The sequence below is a fragment of the Triticum dicoccoides genome, chromosome 6B (genome assembly GCF_002162155.2).
Source record: "Triticum dicoccoides isolate Atlit2015 ecotype Zavitan chromosome 6B, WEW_v2.0, whole genome shotgun sequence".
NCBI classification, from domain to species: domain Eukaryota; kingdom Viridiplantae; phylum Streptophyta; class Magnoliopsida; order Poales; family Poaceae; genus Triticum; species Triticum dicoccoides.
Window position 1 is genome coordinate 39,987,035 of NC_041391.1, and position 15,477 is coordinate 40,002,511.

Genomic DNA, 15,477 nt, shown 5'->3' on the forward strand with positions numbered 1-15,477 from the left:
TGGTGATCGAATCAACGTTCATTCGAGGTGCAACCTGGATCGTGAAGATTATACTAGTTTGCGTTTCCCCTTCATCTTACCCTACGCTTGAATCTCGAGACGAGATTCTTGTTTAGTGGGGGTGAGTTGTCACATCCCTAGCTTATGGTGCTGCCTGGTGTTTGCATCATGTTTAAATTCTGAAATTTGAACTGAGGGAATATTGGAAGCCTCAAAACCCTAAATAAAGAGGGGCAAGAAACCCTAAAATTGCAATCAGTAGATCCAAAATGCCCTAGAAATAGCTCTGACAATTTTGGCAAGAGTTATAAATCAAACCAAAATTTTGGGACATTTCTAAGGAATTTTTGGGCTCTGATTTTAAATCAATATTTTATTTGAATTTGGAGTTATATTCATAATATATAATGAATATATTTTCAAATAACCTGAGATATTTTTGTTATGTGTGGAGAAGTCCATTAAGTGACTTAAAAATATCCAAGGGAGTTTTGGCACTGTTTTCAAATTCTGTTTGAATTAAAATTCAGTGCCAATTAAATAAAACAGAACAGAAATAGAAAAAAATAAAACAAAGCAGAAGAGTTACCTGACCTTACCTGGCAGCCCGCTGGCCGGCCCAGCACTGTGCTGGCCCGTGCCAGCCACCTGCTTCCTCCCGCCAAAGCAGGCAGGCAGCTGCCTGTCGGCCGCGCGCGCCGCCGTGCGCCACCTCCTGCCTGGTTGCCTCCCTCCTCGATGCGCCTGGAGACGCCACGACACCCCTGGCCTCTCTCTCACTCTCCCTGGAACCCCTCGCGCTCTCCCTCGCTCCTCCCCCTCCTCTGCTCTCTCTCCCTCATGCGCCCGAGCGGAGCCCCTCGCCGCCAACGCCGTTTACCGGGGCCACAGCCACTCCCTTGCTCCCACTATGCATCCCTGAGCTCCGCCCTGACCCCGTGGAGCTACACACGCGACGCACGCGACCAGAGGAGGCCGCAGTTGACCGGAGCGTCGTCGTCTTCATCTCCGGTGCCCGGAGATCGCCGTCGTCAATTCGCCGTTGCAGAGGCTTCCCCGAGCCCACCGAGCTTCTCTCCCGACCCCTCGTGAGCCCCTGTCCATTTCCCCTCTCTCCCCGTGCCCGTCCGTGCCTTCTAACCACCCCGACTGTCGGAGCCGACAGTTCCTCGCCGCCGGCGATGACACAGACGGTGCTAGAGCCACCGTAGCTAACTCCCGAGCACGGCAACGTGCTCAGCACCCTTCCAGGAGCCGAGCGCGCCCACCCGTGCGACCTGCCGTGCCCCCTAGCGCCAACCCGCACCAACCCCGAGCTCCGGCCGCCGCCGCGAGCTCGATTCCGGCGAGCCCGTTCGACCTCAGCCCCTCCCGCTTGCCTAGATGGATGCGGCTGAGCGCCAGCTACGCGTAGATGATCGCTACCGCTGTTTTGGTCGCCGGAGGAGGATTTCCGACCCCCTCCGATATCTCTGGCTCCGCCGGCGACGAGCCGCGGGTCAACTCCGGCGAGTTGACCCGGGGTTTGACCCCCTGACGTGTGGGCCCAGGCACCTGCTTAATTAGTATTAGGTTAGTTAGTGTTAATTAACTTAGTTAATTAGGTGAGCCACTGACATGCGGGCCCTGCCCGGCTAACTGAGTTAGTTAGGGCTAACTAACTTGGTTAGTTGACTGGGTCACTGACCAGTGGACCCCACTGGTCAGGTTTGACCTGGTCGACGCCTTTGACCTGCTGATGTCACCCCGGCGTCATGCTGACGCAATATTCCTTTTCTGGAATTTAGTTTATTTTATAAATATTCAGAAAATTCCAGAAAATAGCTAAAACTTCAATAAATCATAGAAAATTAACCGTAACTCCAAATTAAATAATTTATATATGAAAAATTATCAGAAAAATTCAAGGAATCCATCTGTACCATTTTCATGCATGTTAGAACAACTTATCACTATTGTCTAGGGCAAATGAAGTGAATGACATTTAAATAACCACATATGGAGTTTGAATTTGAATCTTGGATTCAAACCAACTTCATTTAATCTGTTGCTAGTTGCATTAGCCCAAAACACATTCATTTTGCCATGTCATGATCATGCATCATATTGTGCATTGCATTGATTGTGTTCCCTTCTGTGTTGCCGGTATTTGTCCCCTCTCGATAGACGTGATACCGATGATGTGATCGTTGACACTGATGGAGACTCAATGTTATCTTCAGAAGTGCCAGGCAAGCAAAACCCCCTTGCTCATTCCAATAAAATCCCACTCTCTCGCCCCTGCTCCCTTTTACTGCATTAGGACAACAACGACATATTTGATACTTGCTGCGGTAGCTGAACCCTTTATCCTTTGCATGACCTGTCATTGCCACAGTAAATAGATGAAACCCACTAGCATGAGTAGGAGTTGTTTGAGCCCTGATGTGCCTACTCATTCATGCTTGCTTGTCATGCCTGCTACTGCTTAGAGTTGAGTCAGGTCTGATTCATCGGGGATGAATCAGAGGCGTGTGAACATGTCCTACCGTTGAGAGCTAAGTGTGTGTGAACACGATTTGGTAAAGGTAGCGGTGAGAGGCCATGTAGGAGTACATGGTGGGTTGTCTCATTGCAGCCGTCCTCAGGAACTGAGTTCTGTGTTTGTGATCCATGACCAGCTACTACCACACATTGGAATGCTTAAGTGCCCCTCTCGACTTATTAGTCAACATGATCTCTGTCCAGGAGTTGCAACTAGTTTCTGGTGTTTGTAGGTAGTGTTAGTAGTCTACCAAGTGGCACCCGGTACAGGTGGGCTTGGGACAGACTAGGGACAGTGGCCCGGTGTACCAAGTGGCACCCGATTGGTGGGCTTGGGAACCCTGCACACATCGTTTGGGGCCGTAAGCGACACCCCGGCCGGATCTCCTTGCGGATGGAACCCGAATAGGCGATAAACCTGGACTAGAGACTTGTTCGGTTAGTCAGGTCGTGGCCGACTCCCTCGCCCGGCTTCCACTTGAAGGTTGCCGAGGTACATGACGTGTACAGGGCGGTAAGTGGCGAGAGCGTGTGTGAAGAAGTACACCCCTGCAGGGTTAACATCATCTATTCGAATAGCCGGATTCCTCGGATATGGAAACTTGGACCCCTTGCATAGTTCATAGACAAGTGAAAGTGGATACTCTAAAACACGCAAGATAAGCGTGAGTGCTATGGATGGTGTTCTCGTAGGGAGACGGGAGCGGATCCATAGTGGTGTATTGGTTGGTGAATATGTGGACTCGTGTGCGCCACCTCAAAAGAGTTACTTGCAGTCGTAGTTCAGGTTAGCCACCGAGTCAAAGCTGGCTTGCTGCAGTTAAACTCCACCGTCCCCTTTGTTGATAATGATGCATATGTAGTTAGTTCTGATGTAAGTCTTGCTGGGTACATTTGTACTCACGTTTGCCTATTTTATGTTTTTGCAGAGAGACTTCAGTCTCACTAGTAGTTTCGCGTGGACTTCAACGTTTAGCTTGTTACCTCAGCTACGATCTTGTGCCTCGGCAGTATCTGGTAGATAGTCAGGCTTCTCAGCCTTTTTCATTTATAGATGTCTGTACCCAGACATGATAGCTTCCGCTTGTGCTTTGATTTGTATGCTCTGAGTGTTGGGTCATGAGACCCATGTTTGTAATATCTCGCTCCTCGGAGCCTATTGAATAATTACTTGAGTTGTAGAGTCATCTTGTGATGCCATGTTGTATTGCACATATCGAGCATATTGTGTGTATGTTTGAAATGCTTGGTATGTGTGGGATCTGACTATCTAGTTGTTTATCTTTAGTAGCCTCTCTTACCGGGAAATGTCTCCTAGTGTTTCCACCGAGCCATGGTAGCTTGCTACTGCTCCGGGACACTTAGGCTGGCCGGCATGTGTCCTTCTTCGTTCCTATGTCTGTCCCTTCGGGGAAATGTCACGCGATGAATACCGGAGTCCTGTTAGCCTGCTACAGCCCGGTTCACCGGAGTCCTGCTAGCCCAGTGCTACAGCCTGGATTCACTCGCTGATGACCGACACATTCGATGCTGGGTCATGGATGCCTGTCCCTGTAAGTCGGTGCCACTTTGGGTTTACGACTAGCCATGTCAGCCCAGGCTCCTTATCATATGGATGCTAGCGACACTGTCATATACGTGTGCCAAAAGGCGCAAACGGTCCCGGGCAAAGGTAAGGCGACACCCGTGGGAATACCGTGCGTGAGGCCGCAAAGTGATATGAGGTGTTACCGGCTAGGTCGATGTGGCATCGAGTCGGGGTCCTGACACTCTGGGGGGATTTGTATAAGCAACGGCGTCCGCCCCCTTCACGGATATGTTCTTTATTTTGAAGTGTAGCTCACAGTTAGTGCTCTCCATGATGTCATCCACGGGGTATCTATCCAGCAGTGCGTCGCCCGGGAGGAACCCACGTTGTTCTCGGCATGGATGGGACGTTGCTATCCAATGCAGGATCATCCGCTAGCTGCGGCCGCTGTTGAGACCCCCTTTCTTGGGTAAGCAAGTCGATCTGCTGCTGCTGCCACTGCAATTTGGGTGCCAAGTCCGCGTGCGCTAATTCTAGGCCTTGAAGGCGTTCTGCTTCCTGCTTCCTCTGCTCGTCCTCCAACTTCTTCTTCTTCTCCTCCTCCGTCTTCCTTCTTGAAGGGAGATCGGGAGTTTGTCCTTCAAAAGAACTCTGCACTGACGAACGAACTTGTTCGCAATGTTTTTAGGCGCTATTGGTTCGCCATTAGTTTTGATGTTATCGATGTTGTACTTTACGCCCTCCTTCAACTTTTTTCCCGGGCCTCGCACTCTGCCTGTAGAAGATTTGCTCGATCCGGAGGGCTTAAAGAAGAAAGATCGATTCGTTAATATATCTTAAAATCATTTAAAACATGTGATGATCACCAAATGCCTGCTTATATAAATATACCTCGCCGCTCTCTGTTATTTCAAGATCAACATTTTCTTCGCCATCATAATCAATAATTTCTTCGCCATCATAATAAAAGTCGTCGTCCATGACTTCATAAATTCGGTCGTCGATATCGAATATCGTATCATCACCCTCTCCCTCTCTGCCGGTATTGTCTGCCATAGCTTTTATTTAAATAATCCAGAAGAAATATAAAACAATTTAGTATTCAAATTACAATGCATGCATGCAATCAATAAGGAAATCCTGGATCATAGTACATAATATGTAACGTCTTGAATAATATATAATCTCGAATACATCGTCTTGAATATTATATATTGAATACATCATTAGCTAGCTAGCTAATAAAGATCGAATACTACAGAATAATCTAGGCCACTCGCGGTTCCTGAGGCGCGGGCGGTGGACACCCAAAGAGAAGGAACCATCACAGGACCATAGCTCCGGTCATCTCCTCAAAGACCCTGCCAGATATTGGAGAACCTGACGTCCATAGCAGCCATGTAGCGATGGACATGCTCGTCCTCCTCCTTCACACGGCGATGCACCACCTCCGGCGGGGCCGGCTCCCTCCGCACCGAAAGTGGCCCACGGGAACACCACCAAAGGAGCTCAGGGCCGACAATGGGACCAGGGTTCCTCATCAACGATGAGCCCCTGAAGGTAGCACCCCCCAGTGCCAGCCCGGCGGAGCCCAGTCCCGGACATGGGTCCTCTGAAGCAGGACGTCGTTGCGAACGGGTCAACGGCGAGGATGCGGGCTGGGCATCATCGAGAACAAATACTATACGTCGCAAAACTAACATTTTTAAATGATTGGATTATGATTTCTTATATGCAAATTCTAAATTTGTATAACTAAAATTATAAGAAACTAAAAACTAACATTTCTATAACTTTTCTATAACAATTTGAAATTAATTGAATTCATCTAGCTAAAACTAACATTTCTAAAATTTCTAACATTTCTATATAATTTCTAACATTTCTATATACTATTTGACATTAATCTAATCTAATTAATTAATTCATCTAAAACATTTGTATAAAAAACAGAAAAAACAGAAAAAAAAACTAAAAACAAAATCGTATTTGTGTGTGTGCGCGTGCGCGTGCGCGTGTGCACCTATGGCGCCGGCGGCGCGACGGCTTCGATTGGAGGGAGGAGAGGGGCTGGGGAGACGTCGACGGCGAGCGACGGTGACGGCGAGGCGACGGCGACGGCGAGGCGACGGGGACAGGGACGGGGACGGCAGCGACAGCGACGAGGACGGCGATGGGGACGGCGACGACGAGGCAGAGGATAAGAAGCAGAGGGAGAACGAACTGACAATTTTTTTTGAAGTGTTTTCTTATATAGAACCTACCTTTAGTATCGGTTGGAGCCACTAACCGGTACTAAAGGTCTGTTTCGGCCGGGCGAAGATGCGGGAAGCGCAGCCCATTTAGTACCGGGTGGTGGCTACAACCGGTACTAAAGGCCCCCCCTTTAGTACCGGTTGGAGCGACGACCCGGTACTAAAGGGGGTGCGCTAGCGCAGGTGCGGTGTGGGCAAGTTTAGTCCCACCTCGCTAGCCAAGGGGCGCCCGCACCTATTTAAAAGCCTCGACGCTCAATGTTATTTTTGTTACGGTTTGATCCCTAGTATCCACTATGTTCTGAGATTGATGTTGCTATGACTTTGCTATGCTTAATGCTTGTCAGTAGGGCCCGAGTGCCATGATTTCAGATCTGAACCTATTATGTTTTCAAGAATGTATGTGAGTTCTTGATCCTATCTTGCAAGTCTATAGTCACCTATTATGTGTTATGATCCGACAACACCGAAGTTACAATAATTGGGATACTTCTCGGTGATGACCGAGTTTGAGGAGTTTATGTATTCACTATGTGTTAATGCTTTCGTCCGGTACTCAATTAGAAGGAGGCCTTAATATCACTTAGTTTCAATTAGGACCCCGCTGCCACGGGAGGGTAGGACAGAAGATGTCATGCAAGTTCTTTTCCATAAGAACGTATGACTATATTCGGAATACATGCCTACATTACATTGATGAATTGGAGCTAGTTTCTGTGTGACCCTATGTTATAACTATTACATGAGGAATCCCATCCGACATAATTATCCATCACTGATCCAATGCCAATGAGCTTTTCACATATTGTGTTGTGCTTATTTACTTTACCGTTGCTACTGTTACAATTACTACAAAACTGCTACTGTTACTTTTATCACTGTTACCACTACTATCATACTACTTTGCTACTAAATACTTTGCTGCAGATACTAAGTTATCCAGGTGTGGTTGAATTGACAACTCACCTGCTAATACTTGAGAATATTCTTTGGCTCCCCTTGTGTCGAATCAATAAATTTGGGTTGAATACTCTACCCTCGAAAACTGTTGCGATCCCCTATAGTTGTGCGCTATCAAGACTATTCTCTGGCACCATTGCCGGGGAGCATAGCTCTATTCTTTGAGTCACTTGGGATTTATATCTGCTGATCACTATGAGGAACTTGAATGACGAAAGAACTAAGATTTTTCCCTCAACTACGAGGGGAGGTAAGGAACTGCCATCTAGCTCTGCACTAGATTCTCCTTCTGTTTCGAGTAAGCTTGCGACACCTAAACCTGCTACTACTATTAATTCTGATATGTCGCATGTTATTGATGATGCCACTTCTACTATGCATGATACTTATGATGAAACTACTTCTATGCTTGAAACTACTGTGTCATTAGGTGAATATCTTGATGAACAACTTGCTAGGGTTAGAGAGAATGAAATTATTGAAGATAGTGATGATGAAGGTTCTCCCCCTAAGTATGAATTTCTTGTTGTTCCAGAGGGTTATGTTATGGATGAAGAAACTACTACAGATCTTCTTGCTTGCAATGATAGATCTGATCTTAAGAAGTTATTAGCTAAGCTGAAACAGAAATCTCTAAATGCTAGAATGAAATATGACCCTGCTTTTGCTACTTCACTTATATTTGTTACTGATAAGGATTATGAATTCTCTGTCGATCATGGGATAATTACTTTGGTTGAATGTGATCCTTTTTATGGCTATGAATCTGAAACTGTTGTGGCACATCTTACTAAATTGAACGATATAGCCACCCTGTTCACTAATGATGAGAAATCTCGATGCTACTATATCCTTAAGATATTTCCATTCTCATTAAAGAGTGAGGCTAAAACTTGGTTTAATTCTCTTGATCCTAGTTGTGTGCGTAGTCACCAGGATATGATTTATTACTTCTCTACTAAATATTTTCCTGCTCATAAGAAACAAGCTGCCTTAAGGGAAATATATAATTTTGTGCAAATTGAAGAAGAGAGTATCCCACAAGCTTGGGGAGGCTTCTCTGAATACTTAATGCTTTGCCTGATCATCCTCTTAAAAAAAATGAAATGCTTGATATCTTTTATGATGGACTAACTGATGCTTCCAAATACCACTTGGATAGTTGTGCTGGTTGTGTTTTCAGGGAAAGAACAGTCAATCAAGCTGAATTGCTATTAAATAATATGTTGACTAATGAAAATAATTGGACTCTTCCTGAGCCAATTCCTGAGCCAATTGAGCCAACTCATGAGCCTATTCCTAAACCAACTCCGAAGAAGAGAGTTGTTCTGTTTCTCAGTCCTGAAGATATGCAAGAGGCAAAGAAATGTATGAAAGAAAAAGGTATTAAAGCTGAAGATGTTAAGAATTTACCTCCTATTGAAGAAATGCATGGTCTTAATATACCGCTTGTCGAAGAAGCACACGGTCTTGATAACCCAACACAGGTAGTAAAGGTAAATTCTCTCCATAGATATGATAACGTTGAAATCCCGTCTAGTAAGTTTCCTAGCCAATGTTTAGATGAATTTGATGACTTTATGGTAGACAAGAAAGTTTCAATGCTTATGTTGGTAGAGAATTAAAGAGTAATGCTTACATGATTGGACGCTTGAGTGATTATATGGCTAGAGTTAAAGGTGAACTTAAACTCCTTAGTAAATATGCTTCTATGGTTACCACTCAAGCAGAACAAGTACTTAAAGCTCAAAGTGATTTGCTCGATGAATTAAGTAATAAACATGACTTTGCTATTAGAGTGGCTACTAGAACTGGTAGAATGACTCAGGAACCTTTGTATCCTGAAGGCCACCCTAAGAGAATCGAGCAGGATTCTCAAAGAAATAATTTAGATGCACCTAGTTCTTCTAAAAAGATGAAAAATAAAAATGATAGGACTTTGCATGCTTCTAGTGAGCCTGTTATAGACACACCTTAGAATCCCAATGATACTTCTATTTCTGATGTTGAAACACAATCTGGTGATGAACATGGACCTAGTGATAATGTTAATGATGATGTTCATGTTGATTCTTAACCTAGCAATAATAATCATGTTGACATTGAACCTGTTGATCTTGATAACCCACAATCAAAGAATCAACGTTATGATAAGAGAGATTTTGTTGCTAGGAAGCACGGTAAAGAAAGAGAACCATGGGTTCAGAAACCCATGACTTTTCCTCCTAAGCCATCCAAGAAAAAGGATGATGAGGATTTTGAGCGCTTTGCTGAAATGATTAGACCTATCTTCTTACGTATGCGCTTAACTGATATGCTTAAAGTGAATCCTTATGCTAAATAAATGAAGGATATTATTACAAATAAAAGAAAGATACCGGAAGCTGAAATTTCCACCATGCTTGCCAATTACACTTTTAAGGGTGGAATACCAAAGAAACTTGGAGATCCAGGAGTACCAACTATACCATGCTCCATTAAAAGAAACTATGTTAAAACTGCTTTATGTGATCTTGGAGCCAGTGTTAGTGTTATGCCTCTCTCTTTATATCGTAGACTTGGATTGAATAAGTTGACACCTACTAAAATATCTTTGCAAATGGCTGATAAATCAACTGCTATACCTGTCGGTATTTGTGAGGATGTGCCTGTTGTGGTTGCAAATGTCACTATCTTAACGAACTTTGTTATTCTTGATATTCCCGAGGACGATAGTATGTCGATTATCCCTGGTAGAACCTGTTTGAATACTGCAGGAGCTGTTATTGATTGCAACAAAGGCAATGTCACTTTTCATGTTAATGGTAATGAGCATACGGTACACTTTCCGATGAAACAACCTCAAGTTCATAGCATCAATTCTATTGGAAAAGTTCCAACTATCATTATTGGAGGTTTTGAATTTCCTCTTCCTACTGTCAAGAAGAAATATGATATTCTTATTATTGGGGATGTTCATATCCCAGTTGAGGTAACCTAGTGTTATTCGAAAATTCTCCGGTTCCATGTTAGTCGGAATGAGTTTGTTAACAAGACTTGATCAACCTTGTTAGTGGATTCCTTTTGATGAGCATGAGATGGATGAAACTAGAAGGCACAACCTTCTGTACCCTCATTTTACTTTCTGTTATTTAGAATAAATAAGGCAACATTAGTATTTTCTGTCTGTTTTCTGAATTATCCATGCAATAAAAAATATCCTGAAAATAAAAGTTCTCCAAATTCCCTACAAATTTAGTATGATATTTTCTGGAATATTTGAGGATTTTAGGCACTAAGAACACAACAGGGGGGCAAGCACCTGGCCACGAGGGTCCAGGCGCGCCCACCCTTATAGGGCGCGACCCCCTGCCTCGTGGGCCCATGGTGGCCCCCCTCCACTTATCCCTGCACCCACACACTCCATCTTCCCCCCAAAAAAATCCCCATCCAGCTCAAACACGAGTTCTAGCTCATTTTGCTGCGATTTTCGATCTCCTTGCTCAAATCTCCATTCACAAAATTGCTTTGGGAGATTGTTCTTTGGTATGCAACTCCTCCAATGGTCCAATTAGTTTTTGTTCTAGTGCTTTATTCCTTGCAAATTTTTGCTACCTAGGTGACCCTATTCTTGAGCTTGTATGTCAAATTTATGAGGTATCAAGTAATTCTAATGCATGATATAGGTTCTAGGCACTTGTGGGAGTAGTTGCTATCAATCTCGTTGAGTTCTATTCACTTTTATTTTGAAGTTACTAAAAATTTCAGAAATTTTTAGAAAATGATGAAGAGATTTTTTAGGGGCCCTCCAAAGCTCCAAGGATAAACAAGCTAAGGAGAAAGAAAAGGCCAAGTATAATCTTCCTCGCATAGCGGAAGTATGGCCGTGTGAGTGGCCTTGTAATAATTTCTTGAGAGCAGCCTGGATTTATGAAGACTTTTATTCTTTGGCTGATAATGCGGGCCTCACCGACTTCCTCCACGACCGGATCGAACAGTATCTCTTACTCACTAATACTTTCCTGAAAAACTTCTACTATTATCCTAAGAATTCACCCCCTTCAGTAGCTTTTCATTTATATGATGAGGCTAAGGAAATGTCATTACATAATTCTTGCGCGGTTTGTAGAATACACTTTGAGGGCGGCTTAGAGGAACCACATCGTAAAGATGTGGATGGTTTTATTGATACTATTACCGTAGGGGAATCAAGGAAGGTTTCTGATGCAAGAATAACTAGCATACATTTTCCTGTTTTACGCTACTTTGCCATATTTGCTAGTCGATGCTTATTGGTCGCGGAAACTGTGGAAACCTTAGTGTTCCTAATATTATTATTTCGTTCCATGCTTTATTCCGTGATAACTCTTTTAGTATGTGTGCCGTTTGTCGTGGTTCTAAGTCTGACAGTAGAATAGGGGGTAGGTATGGAGAGGCAAGATCCTAGCTATGGACAACTTGTGCACACAAGTGTTTTACGAGTTCAGGCCCTTCTCGGAGGAAGTAACAACCCTACGTCTCGGAGCCCGGAGGCGGTCGACTGGATTATGTTTGTGAGAGTTACAGGGGTGCGAACCCTTCTACTAGTGGAGGGGGTGGCTTATATAGAGGGCACCAAGACCCCAGCCAGCCCACGTAGTAGAGGGTTAAAGTACATTAAGGTCTGGCGTTACTGGTAATGCCTTACATAAGGTGTCATAATGACCATTAAGACTACTTAATTACAGACCGTTTGGATATAGAGTAGATCTTGAACTCCTGGTGGTCGAGTGAGTCTTCATGGTCGAGTGTCTTCAGGTTCATCGAGTGTCTTCTAGTCCGTCGAGTGGAGTTCCTCTTGGTCGACTGGAAGATGGCTTCTTCTAATGGATGTCCTTGGGGAGGGTACCTTGGTCAGGTTCATGACCCTACCCTAGGTACGTGACTTCATTAGTAGCCCCCGAATGGATCGAGGTTTGAGTGAGGAAGGAGTTGGCAATCTTTCCGACCTGCTTTCTGGTGCTGTAAAGGTGTTTTGCTCTGGATCAATGACTTTCAAGTGAGGGTGTCTCGTTCAGTCACCTTGATCCATTCTTTATATCTGTCGAGTGAACTTTATGAACTTGGAGATTTTCGAGCGACGGATCGCAGGAGATCTTCCGTCTGACAAGTTGCCCTGTGGTTAGCGGATTTAATGGGATCCGAATTTCGGGAAGCGCGCGAAGCTGAGAAGACCGCAATACTCGGATGGGAGAACGCAGGGACGCCTCGATTCCTGCGCCGCCTTTTTCACCACGTATCGCCTGCGCGACTGTTTTGGGATTTGACAGGATCGCCTGGGCCTACCTGTCGGCCACTCGGAAGTGACCCCATATAAGGAAACCGGCGGAGGTTTTTTGAATAGTGCCTTCTCATTTTCTCCTCCCTCGCCTCCAGATTCATCCGCTGCGCCCACCAACTTGCCCGACGCTGCTGCTCCGTTCCAGCCTTGTTGGCGACAATGGTGAAAGAGAAGACGGCGACTTTGGAGCGGGCGAAGAAGGCGACGGCGACGGCGAAGGTGAAGGGGAGAGCGACCAGTCAAGGGGGATCCTCGTCACGGTCCCGCTTGCCGCAAGGTTGGATCCAGGGTGATTGGATCTTCTCTACCATCACCCAAAAGGATCTCGACGACCTGGCCGACAAAGGCCTGATTGCGCATGGGGCGGCGAGGCTCCCGGGGATGGAATGGCAGCCACAGCCTCAGGAGGGTGAGTGTGTCCTCTTGGCGAGTCATGTAGATCGAGGGTTCTGTCTGCCACCACATCTTTTCTTTCGAGGGTTTCTGAATTTCTTTGGGGCTCAGCTTCAACACTTTACCCCCAATTCCATCGCCTATCTCGCCGCTTTTGTATCCTTGTGTGAAAACTTCTTGGGTTGTCGGCCGCACTGGGGCCTCTTCAAGCACATACTCACTTGTCGCTCTTAGACGGTGAAAAAGGCCAACCCCAACGACGAGAGAACTCAGGTAATCCAGATGTGTGGGGGTCTCGGGGTCCAGATGAGGAGTAAGAGCGCTTTTCCAGCTATGACCCTTCTCGAGTCAGTCAGAGGGTGGCAGTCGACCTGGTTCTACTGCCAGGACCAGGCGACACCAGGGCAGTCGACTGGGCTCCCTCCTTTCTCTATGAGTCAAGTGAACAAGCCATCCTCTCTGAAAGTAGTTCCGGAGGAGAAGGCTCAAGTTAAAATGTTGATGGAGCGAGTAGTCCAGGTTATTCGTGATGGCGTGACTGGCATGGACCTTCTGGAGGTTTTTCGTCGGTGGCGCATCCAACCACTCCAGTACCGGGGTCACCCGGTGTGGTTGTATTCTGGTAATGAAGACACCACTCAGGTCCACCCCGAAGAGGTCGACGATGCCACACTGGAGAGGTGGATGACTGCCATCACAGGGAACAAGGACAACCCTCATGGAGCCAGGAGGATCCCGCAACTCGACCAATCTTATGAGGCAGACAAGGTATGATCACTTTTCTCCGATTGTATTCTCGTTCCGTCCGTTCTATTTCGTCGCGGACCAGTCGATTGACTTTTTGTCTTGCTTGTTGTCTTTCAGGAAACCACCGAGTTGTACTTGATGCCCAACGGGGCGCAAGCACAGGCTGAGGAGGAGGAAGGAAGTGGAGGAGAAAGTCAAGAGGAGTGGGAGTCGGCTGCCGATGAGGGTGATGAAGATGCAGGTTCCGATGAGGAGGAAGAGGAGGAGGAAGTTGTGCCTCCTCGTTCCGAAAGGAGGTCCAAGCTCGCCCACGACCCTGCGGCCGAACGCGGCAAGGGAGTCGTGCCTGCTGGGCAGTCGACGAAACGCCCTCGGACAACTTCACCGGCGCCGACTGAAAAGGCATTGAAGCAACCCCGAGCGGCCCCTACAAAACCGGCGAAGGCCCTACCGAAGATGAGGATGGAGATGACTGTTTCTGGGTAACGGCATAACTCATGTTGTTCATTCTTGGTCGACTCAATCGCTGACCGACTGATATTAGAAATCGCAGCGCTGCTACTTCTGAGACTTCAGCCAGGCATGAGGATCAAGAAATGGAAGATGCTGCTACTTCTCAACCTGGTATGATCTGCGCAGTTTCGCTTTCGGTCGATTGAATTTTTATTTTTGACTTCGAACTTCTTCTGCAGCTCCACCTAGCGTTGTCTCAATATTCCTGCGATGACGATGAAGCGCCACTGAGGCAGAGGAGGAGTAGGAAGGCGACTGTAGGCAAGGCTGCTCAAGTTGTGTCAGCACCTAGACCACTGATTCCAGAGGGGAGCAACGTTGCTTAGGCTACCGTGTCCTTTGCGGAGCCATTGACGGTTGCCCGCCCTTCGTCGTCGAGTGCTGACCCGCCTTGTCTCTTCTCCACCTACCACGTCCCAGAGGACCAAGCAAGCGCTGCCAAGGAAGCCATACGCCAGGCCGGGATTATGATGGAGCAGGTGAAGGCGATCCGAACCGCCAGCCAAGCAGCTTATGACGCGAGTTCAGCTCTCCAGAGTAATGTACAGGTTAGTTAAACATCGACTGGGAATCTTGAAATTTGTCATGCACCCACTATAGTCCTTGTGTCTTGAGATTTCTCACTTTACTTGTTTCGCTTGAGCTTGGTCGAGTGGAACAATAAAACTGGTGGGGGCACGCTGAGTGCACCCACTGGGTTTAGTCCCCGAGACCATGGTCGATTGCTGTCAGTCGGCTATGGTCTGATTTTTTTTACTGCTGACAGTTAACTGCTTCCGGTCGACTGATCGACTCTGAGTCTAGCTGATAGAACTAGTGGGGGCACGCTGAGTGCACCCACTGGGTGTAGTCCCCGAGACTACAGTTGAATGTTTGGATTCAGCTGTAGTCTTAGAAATACTATGATTTTTCTTTTAGTTACTCAGAAGTGATCTGTCGTTGATGTCTGTCGACTGATCTTTTGCAGAAATCTTGTGACCTTGTTTCTCGTTATACCGAATTGGAGAACAAGCATATCCAGCTTGAACTTGACCAGAAGCTTGTCCAAGAGAACTTTACGAAGTCGAAGGAGGAGGCAAAAGGTATGTTTGGTGAGAATCTTGACGACTGTCCTTGCTTCTTGCCTCTCTCCGAGTCTGATCTTATTGTGATTTTTGCAGAAAAACTGAGGGATGCTCTGAAGAAGAAGGACCTTGACCTCGCCGAGGCGCAGAAAGCGGCTTCGGACAAGACAAAACTTGCAGAAGAGAAGTTGGCTT